Here is a 14,157-nt window from a genome sequence, read left to right on the forward strand (position 1 = left end):
TTGCTTTCATTCCATGATTTATAGCGATAATTTGGAGAATAAGGGTCCAGAGCGGAAGCTTCTGCATGATAAAGCTCGAGAAAGCATTGGGCGTTGGTCCAGCGTGTACTAGTGTGAAACCTTCACGAAAGGCATAAAATCAGGACAACTGATCACGAGAAATTTTTAAATTTTTAAGATAAAACACTCTTAAAACAATTTTTTTGAGCAGGAACAAATAAGAATTTCTTAATTTGTGTTTGTATGTTTACACTCACGACAACTATTGGTAAATGTCTGTAGCCTGACAAAAAGGTATCCAAGGTACACATAACAATGAAGCTTATAGATTTAAGTTCAAAGCCATAGGTCTACAATTTGCTTTCATTCATGGTTGTTAATACTGTGTTTTTTATTTTCAGGAAAAGCAACCATCAAAGAAATTGTGGCAAACATACTAGATATTAACCAAGAACAGCGGTGGTCTTTGACCACAATAAAGATACACCATCGTCAGATATTAAGACCAATCACTACCTTGATGAACATTAAAAATCTGAAAATCTCAAATTATGCCATAAGGCAAAAGAGAAAGGAAGGGGGGTCACCAACCCCAGAGAAATGTGTGGTCGTTGAATAACTCGGTATAATAAGAAGAGTTTGACTTGGAACAGTAAACTATTTGCTTTCATTCATGGTTGCAAACGATAATTTGGAGAATAAGGGTCAGAGTAGGAAGCTTCTGCATGATAAGAAAGCTCGAGGAAAGCATTGGACGTTGGTCAACGTGTACTAGTGCGAAACCTTCACGAAAAGGGAAGGCATAAAATCCAGGACAACTGATACGAGAATTTTTTTAAATTTTTAAGATAAAACACTGTCTTAAAACAATTTTTTGGAGCAGGAACAAACAAGAATTTCTTAATTTGTGGTTGTATGTTTACACTCACGACAACTATTGGTAAATGTCTGTAGCCTGACAAAAAGGTATCCAAGGTACACATAACAATGAAGCTTATAGATTTAAGTTCAAAGCCATAGGTCTACAATTTGCTTTCATTCATGGTTGTTAATACTGTGTGTTTTTTATTTTCAGGAAAAACAACCATCAAAGAAATTGTAGTAGACATATTAAATATAAACCAAGAACGGAGGAGGTCTTTGACCACAAAAAAGATGACAACATCATACTAAAACCCATCATTGCCTTAATGAAAAATTTGAAGATCTCAAATTACACCATTAGGCAAAAGAGAAAGGAAGGGGGGTTACCAACCCCAGAGAAATGTGTGGTCGTTGAATAACTCGGTATAATAAGAAGAGTTTGACTTGGAACAGTAAACTATTTGCTTTCATTCATGGTTGTTAATAATGTTTTTTTATTTTCAGATCACCAACTGAAGATCACAAACTACGCCATTAGGCAAAAGAGAAAGGAAGGGGGTCACCAACCCCAGAGAAGTGTGTGGTCGTTGAATAACTTGGTGCTATTAATTTGGGTGAATATTTATATAAAGCAAAGGTGCTGTTACATACTGTATCAACTAAAAGAGCAATGCCGTGTAGAGCCCAGAAGGAGCTAAAACAACTAGTTTTGCCTACTACCTTGAAGGGGAAGGTAATGAAACTTTTGCATGACGACATGGGGTCATCAGGGCATCGAATGCACCACTAGATTCATTATGCAGAGGTGCTGTGGAAATGGACAGTGCGAGAGGTTTCACCGCACAATGCACCAATTGTTGCGAACTTTGTCAATCAAGCAAAAGAAACATTGGGCAAGCATTTTGGAATGGTAACCGCCATCTATAATAAGACTCCTAACCCGACCACTGGGTTCTCCCCTCACACTTCGATCTTCGGTACTGATCCCAAGCTTATAATAGATATGTTGTTAGCACAAGCAGAGGAGGACTCGTGTGACGATTGGGTGACCCTACACAGACGTATTAGAGAATGCCTGGAGAGTTGCAAACGATAATTTGGAGAATAAGGGTGAGTAGGAAGCTTCTGTATGATAAGAAAGCTCGAGGAAAGCATTGGACGTTGGTCAACGTGTACTAGTGTGAAACCTTCACGAAAAGGGAAGGCATAAAATCCAGGACAACTGATATGAGGATTTTTTTAAATTTTTAAGATAAAAGACTGTCTTAAAACAATTTGTTTGAGCAGGAACAAATAAGAATTTCTTAATTTGTGGTTGTATGTTTACACTCCCAGCAACTATTGGTAAATGTCTGTAGCCTGACAAAAAGGTATCCAAGGTACACATACCAATGAAGCTTATAGATTTAAGTTCAAAGCCATAGGTCTACTTCACTGATGAACAGTTAGCAATCATTGTGAAAACTGTCTCCCCCATTTTGCCTCCCCACGTACAGTACTGTTAACACAATGTACTGTTCTGTACTTACACAAACAACATGCTTGATTTTATAGTTTTATCTTTCTCGTATGCACCAATCTTTCGAACAATGTGCTTTACGTAATGCTCTTTTAGGGACTGCCACTTCTTCCCAGGCAGATCTGCAATTCAGGTAGAAACATGTGTTAAGACTAAATAGATATTTTTTTTTAAGTCAAATGCTAGATTTATATTCCCTGTATGTGACTTTTTGGTAATCCTGAAGATTAAAGGAATAAAAAAATTACTATGGATTTCATTATATCAAGTCCATCAGACATAAAACCCCTATGTAAGGAACTATAGAGATGAAAGTCCATTATATCAAGGGTCCGTCAGACTAAAACCCCTATGTAACGAACTACAGTATATAGAGATGAAATTCCATTATATCAAGGGTGGATATTTTTCAGGTGACCCCCATAGTACCTCACCTGGGACCCGCATGAAGACTGTCGGTTTTCCAAGCTTGTTTAGAGACTCGACGAGAATCTTGGCCTGTGTCGACTTGCCCGTTCTGTCGCTACCTTCCATAACGACCAACGCCCCTCGTCCAACAGCCTCGACTTCCCTTCGGCCACCACTACCCTGACTGGGGTTTTGGTGGGAATTGGCCGAGTCATCCCCATGGTTACGTCCGGACGAAATATGCTGTCGGGTGAAATAATTCGTTCGGGTAAGTTTTGAGTACACCGATCTGAGACTAAGTCCAGTTACGGGGTACACAAAGACATACAGTCCCATAAATGTTTTTGAGTATGCAGCCCCAGGTTAGTGTAGCAAGAGTATAGTTAACCGTATTAAGAATAGTTACCTGTATTACCTGCTGGATTGATAGCTCTTGCACAATTTCCTTTTTGAATGATAAGTCTTACGCCATTTCCTTTTCGAATAAATTTGGTAACGTGCGTTTAGTGTTAACATTCATGGCCTCATTGGGTTCTTTTTTGACATTTGGAAAGAATACCCAGTGCAACAGTTTTCTAAAGCTGCCAATCCAAAATTTTTTAAGTTCTTGCTGGCCTCTACACTGCCCTGTGCTGTGCTTCCATGCTGCTGCTCTGGGATGAAAAATCATCAAGCCATAAGTTTTCCATTAATGAATGTCTAAATGGCATTACAAGTATTCACAGGAAGATTTTGCAGTATTTAGAATTTTAACAAAATTAAAGTTCAGATTTTTTTAGCAAATTTCATAAACTTACCTCAATAAATACGGAGGTGCTGACGACCACTGATGCACCAAACTGGCCTTTAACACAACAGTAACTGGATCCATCATCTAAAGAAAACAAAACAAAATATTCATTCATCGACTGTCTTCGGGTTTTGGTACGAATTTTTTTTTACTCAAACCTGACCTTTAATTCATTTGAAGTTGAAGGTTTATACAAAAATTTAACATTCATTTTTAACACTGCTAATTTACACAGATTAAATTTGAGTAAAACACCAAAAAACATTAATTTAGCCAAAGGAATCGACACCTACCTAACCAATAAGGAGGAGGAGATGACGCCAGACTAAGTGGGGAGTTTAGGTAAACATGGCAGGAACCTATGGACCAAAAAAATAATAGCCAGGGCTTAGCCGCTAAGTGAATAAAACAACCAAAAAACAAAATCCAGGGTATTATTGCATTTACACACCGTTCATTCCTGCCACTAATCTATTATCATATTTGAATAAGACGTGTAATTACTCGTTAGCGGTCCGACTTTACCCAAATGTAGCCGCAACGAAGTCAAATAATGGTCCTACATGAATAAATCGGACTGCCAATCACTTCTCGACTAGTATTTGGTGTCAGTCACAAAAAATTGGTAAAGTTAATTTAATCCGAGTCAATAGATCGAGTGTATGTACCTAACCTAACAACTCGGATTAAATCAAGTTTACCAATTTTTTTGTGACTTTATGACACCAAATACAAATCGAGAAGCGATTCACAGCCCGATTTACACTTGTACGACCATCCTTTGACTTCATTGCGGCTACATTTGGGTAATTCCTCGGTACAAGCACGCGATCTATTAACTCAGATTAAATTAAGTTTTCCAATTTTTTTTGACTTTGCAACACCAAATACTAGTCGAGAAGTGATTAGCAGTCCGATTTATTCATGTAGGACCATTATTTGACTTCATTGCGGCTACATTTGGGTAATTGGTCGGGCACGGTTAGATTAAATGGGTTACTTATCTTAATATTAGAAGCTCAACCAGCTCTTATAGTCGAATAAACCCCTAATCCTAAACAAAAGAAAAAGTTACTCCTATATTTAAATTTATTATTCCAACTTCATAAGGAATTACTAGCCACACAATTAATGCAGTAAAACTAAAAACAGGTGAAGCATAATATGGCAGAATGTTAGATTTTACAGGCACAGTTTGCTCTTTAGTAAACAATTTCACAGCGTCCGCAAAGGGTTGTAGCAATCCAATAAAACCATCTTTATTTGGTCCCTTACGAATTTGGATATACCCTCAAATTTTACGTTCAAGCAATGTAACAAATGTGACACCTACAAGAACACAAATAATTAAAATTAAATAACTCACAAATATAACTAAAGCTATCGCAAACTATTTTATTCAAAAATTTTTTAATAAAATGTTTATTACTTATAGAAAACACTAATTAGATCCTAAGTCTGATGCATCGTATCTGCCAAAGTAATATAATTAATCTACATTTAAAAATTATTTTAATTACTAAATCCTTTCGTACTAAAGTAATTCTTGCTTTCTTAAAAGATAGAAACCAACCTGGCTCACGCCGGTTTAATCTCAAATCATGTAAAAATCTAAAGGTCGAACAGACCTCCTCCACTACCCCATGGCGAATTTTTAATTCAACATAGAGGTCGCAAACTTTTTTGTCGATATGAACTCAAAATAAATAACGCTGTTATCCCTAAAGTAACTTATATTTTTAATAAAATCATTTTATCTATAAATACAAAGATTATTAATATTTTTAGATACAACTACAAGAATATAAATAACTTTAATTTAAAAATTTGTTAAAACACTTTACAGTATAAAGTACTGTCCCAAGAATCACATTAAAAATTAAAAGGGAAATAAACTTTATTAAAGCATACTTATGCAGAGGTGTTTTACGTAAATATTTCAATGGCCTCAGAGAGGCCATATTTAAAAAGGTTCGGGAGGATTCGCCGCCTGATTCGCTCCCGAAGACCCATCATGGTACGATCTGCCAAAAAAAAAAATTGTCATATTTAATGAACAGGACAGAAAATGATGAGTGAGTCTAAGTTTGACTACCCAACATTAAGAGAATGGGTTATAAACCGTTTTTCAGACCACGTCAACAATGCCCCCGTAATAAAGTTATGCTACATGTTAAGTTTTTATCATTGGGTTTTGTTTTGTTTGGGGTTATATTATATTAATAAATTTCTTTATTCCCTTCACTTACTAGAACATTCTTTTGTTCTCTTCCAGATGCCATACTTCCCTCGGTCAGTTATATAAACAATAGACTAGAAAAAGGTCGACTAGTCTTCTTTCACCACACCCCCAAGTTTACTTCACTTGATTACTGTACTTAGCCCTAATGCTACCTGAAAAGGTTAGGTTAGGTGAGGTCAATGTTTAACCCTTTCACCGTGGCCCGACTTTATTCACATTTCGATTGTTGTCCTTCACCTCATAAATCGACTTGGTCCACATTCATAAAACAAATTTCAGTTAACACAACTTGACTACAGTCTTTCAAAAGTCAAATTCGATTTTTGTGTTTGAGACAAATAGTTTACTGTTCCAAGTCAAATTCTTCTTATTATACCAAGTTATTCAACGACCACACATTTCTCTAGGGTTGGTGACCCCCCTTCCTTTCTCTCTTACCTTATGGCGTAATTTGAGATGTTCAGATTTTTAATGTTCTTCAAGGTAATGATTGGTTTTAATATCTGACGATGGTCAAAGACCTCCGCTGTTCTTGGTTAATATTTAGTATGTTTGCCACAATTTCTTTGATGGTTGCTTTTCCTGAAAATAAAAAACACACAGTATTAACAACCATGAATGAAAGCAAATAGTTTACTGTTCCAAGTCAAACTCTTCTTATTATACCGAGTTATTCAACGACCACTATTTTACTATTTACAAAATTTTCTACTAATAAAATCATTTTATCTATAAATACAAAGATTATTAATATTTTTAGATACAACTACACGAAGAATATAAATAACTTTAATTTAAAAATTTGTTAAAACACTACAGTATAAAGTACTGTCCCAAGAATCACATTAAAAATTAAAAGGGAAATAGATACTTTATTAAAACATACTTACAGAGGTGTTATACGTAAATCTTTCAATGGCCTCCTCAGAGAGGCCGTATTTCCCTATATTAGGGAGAATTCTTGGAAATCTCCCTCTTATACCTAGCATGGTCCGATCTGCCAAAAAAAAAATTGTCATATTTAATGAACAGGACAGAAAATGATAAGTGAAACTAAGTTTGACTACCCAACATTAAGAGAATGGGTTATAAACAGTTTTTCAGACCACATCAACAATGCCCCCTGTAATAAAGTTATGCTACATGTTAAGTTTTTATCATTGGGTTTTGTTTTGTTTGGGGTTATATTATATTAATAATTTTCTTTATTCCCTTCACTTACTGTACTTGATTACTGTACTTAGCCCTAATGCTACCAGGGTCTTATATCAACTAAGTGTTAAGTGTGGTGTCCGTGTGGTGATGACATTAGTTAACTTCTCTGGCATATAAATTCCTTAGGACGGCAAATACATATGATTGAATTATTGCAACAGCAGATTCTAATATTAAAAGGAGGATTTGAGCCAACATTAAAAATGATACTAAAGTTAAAGATCAAGAAGGACCTATATTACCTAAAAGTGTCAACAAAAGATGCCCGGCTAAAGTTCCTGGTCGAATAATATTTCTTAAAGTTTCTCCTAATACTATGAATGGTATGAGAAGCCCCGGCGTCCCTTGGGAACTATGTTTTACGACATGGATTTCAGAGCGCATTTTCAAACATTTCTTTATTTAATGAAGATTTGTTTTAGCTCAAAATTCATACAAATTACCCGGCCAGAATATAATTTACACACCGTTCATTCCTGCCACTAATCTATTATCATATTTGAATAAGACGTAATTACTCGTTAGCGGTCCAACTTTACCCAAATGTAGCCGCAATAAAGTCAAATAATGGTCCTACATGAATAAATCGGACTGCCAATCACTTCTCGACTAGTATTTGGTGTCAGTCACAAAAAATTGGTAAACTTAATTTAATCTGAGTTAATAGATCAAGTGCATGTACCTAACATTAACAACTCAGGTTAAATTAAGTTTACCAATTTTTTGTGACCGTGACACCAAATACTAGTCGAGAAGTGATTGGCAGTCCGATTTATTCATGTAGGACCATTATTGGACTTTATTGCGGCTACATTTGGGTAATTTGTCAGACCCGGTTAGATTAAATGGATTACTTATCTTAATATTAGGAATAATTTAGATCTGTTCACCTGATGATTAAACAACCTAATGCTAATTTAACTTAATCTAACAGTAAAATAATTTAACTTAATCTAACAGTAATGTAACATATCTAATTTAATCTATTTTAACACTAATTTAACTTATTCTAACCTAACCTAACTTAACCAACCGTAACACTAACCTCAATTAACTTAACCTGAAGAAACAAAGCTTAATTTAACTTAAACTGACTAGACAACATTTTTCTTAACCATTAATAACCGTAATAACTAATTTTTATCATAATTAACAATAAATATGGTAACTTTTCCATTGTCGCCGTTGTTTAATATAATATTTTTCCTCTTCATTTACGCCCTGGATTTCATACCCTAATGGCCTGGTTAGGTTCTTACCCGTCACATATGTCGGTCGTTACATTGTCTTGGTCTTAGTACACTTACCTGAGGTTGGAGGAAGACGATGGCACCGATAAACACCGATATAGTTTCTTCCATAACTCTCACTCGTCTCTGTCATGGTCGACGGAACTGAACCAACTGTCACTCGGAGCAATGCTTCAATTTGATTGGTCCAAATATACTGCGATTTAAGCCAAGAGCCGCGTTAATTGGTCAACAAAACATATACACGCCTTTGATTGGTCGAGTGACGTGTACTGGCACGCATGCGCACTATGATTTATGGAGGAGACGCGGGGGGGACGATAATGGCGGGACACAGTGTTAAGGTGTCAGAGCCTCTACCACCATTAATGATGCACAAGTCACATTTATCTCTCAACCTTTACCTTTAACCACATAGATCAATAATAACACTTACTGTACATTGTAGGAACAGAGTATGTCAGCTGAGGACGCCCGACACCTGCCCCGGCGACGTCTGAAGCAGCACTGGCTCCCGGCGCCCGGCATCAGACGCTCCTCTGTTCTCTTCCCGCCAAAAATATATCAAATGAGGGATTAATAAATAATAAAATCCAACCTTAATCAAACATACAAGATTTAATACAAATTTAAGGCTGAATTAATTCATTGTTGTTTACTTTTCACTTTTTTCCTCTTCGCCACTAAGGTTTATTGATGTTAATTCCTTAATCAAACGAGCTTCAACCACAAGTCTTCCTGTGACACAAGATGTTAGAATACTTGTAAGGTTTTATCCCAAGTAATGGGGTGATTATTACTCCTAACATGGCACTGTTAAGGTGTTGTTTGAACCTCAGCTGCAGTCTCCTACATAATGACCATTACATTTACTACATGAAATACAATAAACACTTCCATTTACATCCAAACTTGGACTATTTCTTATTAACATATTGGTAATGGTTGAAACTGTCTACCTGTGTCGGCTTTCTGTATATCTTAAAGTTGTAGTTTTGGTCATTTATCATGATAAGGATATCAAGGAATGGAAGGGAGCCATTTACTGTATTTCTCTTTCAATTTTTTTATCAAGATTTTAATAATTTTACGGTTGCAATCAGTAGTTTTGATCATTCTAAAACACTTTTATTATATGGCATTTCTGTCACAAATTAAGTACTGTATAAGTGAGATATTTTAGTTGCTGGTTTGTTAACCAACCAGATCTTGGTATAGTGCATGGGTTAGGTTAAGTTGGAGTAGGTTAGGTTAGGTTTTCCTAAATTAATTATATACTCTATATCTAATACATACAGTGCACATATATACTAAATACAAATTAATTACATACACTGTACACTCTTGTCCTATATGTTCGTAGGAAATGTCAAATTTTCCCCTAAAATCAAAACTTTTTAATTTCTAAATTTGTACCAAAAAATTTCAAACAATAGAATCAAATCTATATAACATTTTACATCCATCAAGCATAATTTCAACTTCCAAATGCTTGGTGGTAACAAGTGAAATTTTACCATTAATACTACATCATCCACAGAACAACTGTGGATAATATGAATCAAATATAAACACAGTACTGTGGTACTAAGGGACTCCACCACCACAAGTTATGAAGGTGTTATTTGACTGTGCTGGCTGGCCAAATATCCAAAGGGTATTTGACCGTTAGCTGCGGAGATTGTCTATGATTTTAATGGGATTGTGGACAGGATGGCTGTGGGCATTATTACACTAGTCATTACATAATAACTTAAATGTTAAATGCTTAATCATTATCTCCCTTAATTATCTTGTGATACTCCAAGATGTCCCACTTCTCTTATGGACATATAATTGGGTTAGGTTAGATAAACATTTTTTAGTCTATACCTAAACTGTTAAACGTTGAGCTGTTGGTTAATTTAATCATGTTCTATCTTCCTTTACGTGTTCCTATCTCTACTGTGTTACAATAGTTTAAAGTTATCAATAAAATAATATGTAGTATATTCTGGGGCCACAACAACCTTAGAACCTTCAAGATATTATATTATATTTATAAATTGTTAGTCAAATTGATACAGTAAAACCATTGGTAAATAATAATTATTGACATACAATAATATGATATATAAGTGAGGGTAAAATAGTGCTATAAGCCGTGCCTACCTGTTGCTCCTGCCAGCAGACCAACACACAGCAAGTCTCTCACAACTATTATAAGGCTCTCTCTCTCTCTCTCTTACACCACCATAATCCCTGCACACTTATCATTCACACTAAACCCAAATGAGTCCTCACAACACAATATTACACCAACACAAACCAATTTTCTTCACAATATTTTTCTCCGCTTTGTTTACATGGAGGAGGCCATGACACACGGCTCCCTCTCACCCTCTATAAAAGGAACAACTTTTACATTACATTTAGTTTTTAAATGATCTAACAATTATACAAATATTCTATCATATTATTAATTATCTTAAATTGTGTAAATTTTGTCACTGTGTGTACTTTGGCAATAATGCCTTGATAACTTTATATAAGGCCTCCCTCCATCTATCTTGCATTCTTTCCTTGTGGTTTTGATGAGAGGAAATTTTTTTTTAGTTTAACAAATTTATTGGCAGAGCTTGTAGTACAGTTTGCCTATTGTGAGTAATTCAGTCAGGTCTTGACACTGAGGGTGGTATCACTTCTCACTGCCATGCAGGACAGAGGTTCATACACAAAGAAATACATCATATTCATTAACAATTATAAATGTATATAGGTCAAGTTCATGTGGGTAATGTCACTGTTCACTGCCATGCAGGACAGAGGTTCGTACACAAAGAGTTGCATCATATTCATTGACACTATATATAGGTCAGATTCATGTGGGTAATGTCACTGTTCACTGCCATGCAGGACAGAGGTTCGTACACAAAGAATGCATCATATTCATTGACACTATATATAGGTCAGATTCATGTGGGTAATGTCACTGTTCACTGCCACACAGGACAGAGGTTCGTACACAAAGAATGCATCATATTCATTGACACTATATATAGGTCAGATTCATGTGGGTAATGTCACTGTTCACTGCCACACAGGACAGAGGTTCGTACACAAAGAATGCATCATATTCATTGACACTATATATAGGTCAGATTCATGTGGGTAATGCCACTGTTCACTGCCACACAGGACAGAGGTTCGTACACAAAGAATGCATCATATTCATTGACACTATATATAGGTCAGATTCATGTGGGTAATGTCACTGTTCACTGCCACGCAGGACAGAGGTTCGTACACAAAGAAGGAAATACATCACATTCACCAGCAGCATATATAGGTCAGTGGATCACATACATTGGAGTCATATTCTAATGAGAGGAAGAAGAATAAAAAGGATTGTGTTTGATGAGAGGAAGAAGAATAAAAAGGATTGAGTTCTTGTTTTAATAAGAGGAAGGTTTTAGGGGTAACTATTATATTTGATCACAGAAAACGTTCCTGGGGTAACTATTATATTTGATCAGTGAACTTGGAGGAAAATGCAAGTATTAAGTCACAGCCAATATAATAAATATTGACCTCATAGATAATTTTTTTAATTTTTCTATTAAATTTGTTTATATCTTGACAGTCTTGGTCTGTCCTTCACTGTCGACAACAGTATTGAAGTAGTTGGGTTGGTTGGTGATATAGAGATGAACCATTAGCTCTGAGGGTGCAGTACCAGGCCGGTCTCAGTCAGGCCAAGTTATTCTATTTCATGTTTTCTTGGGCCTTTATATGTTAGGGGAGTCCCTCCATGATCCTTGTGTCACTAGAAGGATGATCCCCATCTTTTTTGTTTCTAGTTTTTATTGTAGTTTTGGTAATATTGGATATTTTTGTTATTTCTCCTTTATTTCTGCATATATTTCTTTTTTTATTTATTTATTTAGTTTAATTTGTATTTGCTAATTACTAGTCAAAAAATAAAAATTTACCAATTGTTCACTCAATTATTTAAATAAATTTATAAGCATTTAATATTTAATAGTGTCACTTTGGTAAGGGAAACTATGTTAAGTCTTGTTAAGTTTATTTTACTCTCTCCTCTTGGTCACAGATCGTCTTGTTACTTCACACTCTAGTGCCTCTTGAGTTATTCTAAAGGTATAAACTATATTTACTGTGTTATTACCATACATATGGTGGTCCTCAGTCCACATTCCTGCCACTAGGGTCCAGGTACAGGGTGTATTAATATACCTTCTCAGTGGAAACTTTTCTTTTTTTACACACACTGTACTGTACGTCGCCGCTCTTCAGTGACTACATCACAACACATTCACGTAAAGAGTTCTCAGTTAAATCAGTCGTTGTAAACAAGGAAATAAATAACTTTCTCCTATTATAACTGACTTTTAACTCACCCTGCTAAAGATACATTTATTTACATCAGTTGTAACATTAATGAGAGACATCTGTACTGTACTCTACTGTACATCAGTTGTAACATTAATGAGGGTCATTTGTACTGTACTGTACTTCAGTTGTACCATTAATGAGGGACATCTGTACTGTACTGTACTTCAGTTGGAACATTAATGAGGGTCATTTGTACTGTTCTGCACTGTACGTCAGTTATAACATTAATGAGGGACATCTGTACTGTACTGTACTGAAATGAACTGTACTGTACATCAGTTGTAACATTAATGAGGGACATCTGTACTGTACTGTACATCAGTTATAACATTAATGAAGGACATCTGTACTGTCCTGTTCTGTACTGCACTGAACTGCACTGCACTGTACAGTACATCAGTTGTAACATTGAGGGACATCTGTACTGTAATGTTCTGTACTGTACATCAGTTGTAACATTAATGCTTTTTTAAAGATTAGTAGGGTCATTACCTAATACCTGACCATTGTGGACCTGGTCTCACCCTCCTCTGTATATATACACCTTGTTTTGTACTTCTCCTTAATCTGTACTCACCTGTGAAGATGTGAGTTACATGAAAGCACTTGGGAACTGTGTTTTCTTTTTCCTTGTGGTTATCAGCATATATATATATATATATATACTACACATGGATCACAATTATTGGCATTTGTTAGGCATATGGGCCAATAATTGTGATCCATGTGTAGGAAGATTAAATTCACCTTTTTTTATTATTATTAAAGGAACTTAAATAAGAGATGATAGGAGAATGTGATTGGTTATCCGTCTAGCCATCCATCCTACCTTCCGTCTATTTATCCTCCTATCTATCCATTGTTCCGTTTATCTATCAATCTATCTCTAGAGATCAATGCTCGCCCGCCCCCCCAGTCATATGAAAGAGAGATGCTTGGTCTGTCTTTAAAGTTTTTTGGAAAAGTGAGCAAAAATAACGACCTCCTGAGATACTAAATACCGAAAACAAAGACCATCCCTACAGCTAACTACCACTGATGATGACCACCGTCCCTACAGCTTATAGTAGACTACAGGGACGACACTTTTAATATTAACAACAGATGATTTTATTCAGCTCAGAGGTGACCCCAGACACCAGGTGTTAGTAGACTATCACCACTAACACCTTCACTACAGGGACGACACTTTTAATATTAACAACAGATGATTTTATTCAGCTCAGAGGTGACCCCAGACACCAGGTGTTAGTAGACTATCACCACTAACACCTTCACTACAGGGACGACACTTTTAATATTAACAACAGATGATTTTATTCAGCTCAGAGGTGACCCCATACACAAGGGGTTAGTAGACTATCACCACTAACACCTTCACTACAGGGACGACACTTTTAATATTAACAACAGATGATTTTATTCAGCTCAGAGGTGACCCCATACACAAGGGGTTAATACCATCAAGTATAAG

The 14,157-nt window shown here is 35.7% G+C and overlaps 1 long non-coding RNA gene across 3 annotated transcripts; it reads right to left on the bottom strand.

The window, feature by feature from the left end:
• Positions 1-1,325: 1,325 nt before the first annotated feature.
• Positions 1,326-10,660, bottom strand: LOC121857505. 3 transcript variants are annotated; one of them, XR_006087211.1, is made up of 10 exons: positions 10,597-10,660; positions 8,725-8,834; positions 6,714-6,820; positions 6,262-6,405; positions 5,493-5,605; positions 3,875-3,940; positions 3,589-3,665; positions 3,198-3,444; positions 2,818-3,034; positions 1,326-2,505 (listed from the first exon to the last, which is right to left on the bottom strand). It is a non-coding gene; the product is annotated as an uncharacterized LOC121857505 (long non-coding RNA). The 3 variants fall into 3 exon arrangements; XR_006087213.1 differs by lacking the exon at positions 3,875-3,940; XR_006087212.1 differs by lacking the exons at positions 8,725-8,834; positions 10,597-10,660 and adding an exon at positions 8,346-8,463.
• Positions 10,661-14,157: the final 3,497 nt, after the last annotated feature.

This window comes from Homarus americanus, unplaced genomic scaffold (genome assembly GCF_018991925.1).
Source record: "Homarus americanus isolate GMGI-L3 unplaced genomic scaffold, GMGI_Hamer_2.0 scaffold19065, whole genome shotgun sequence".
Classification (NCBI taxonomy): Eukaryota; Metazoa; Arthropoda; class Malacostraca; order Decapoda; family Nephropidae; genus Homarus; species Homarus americanus.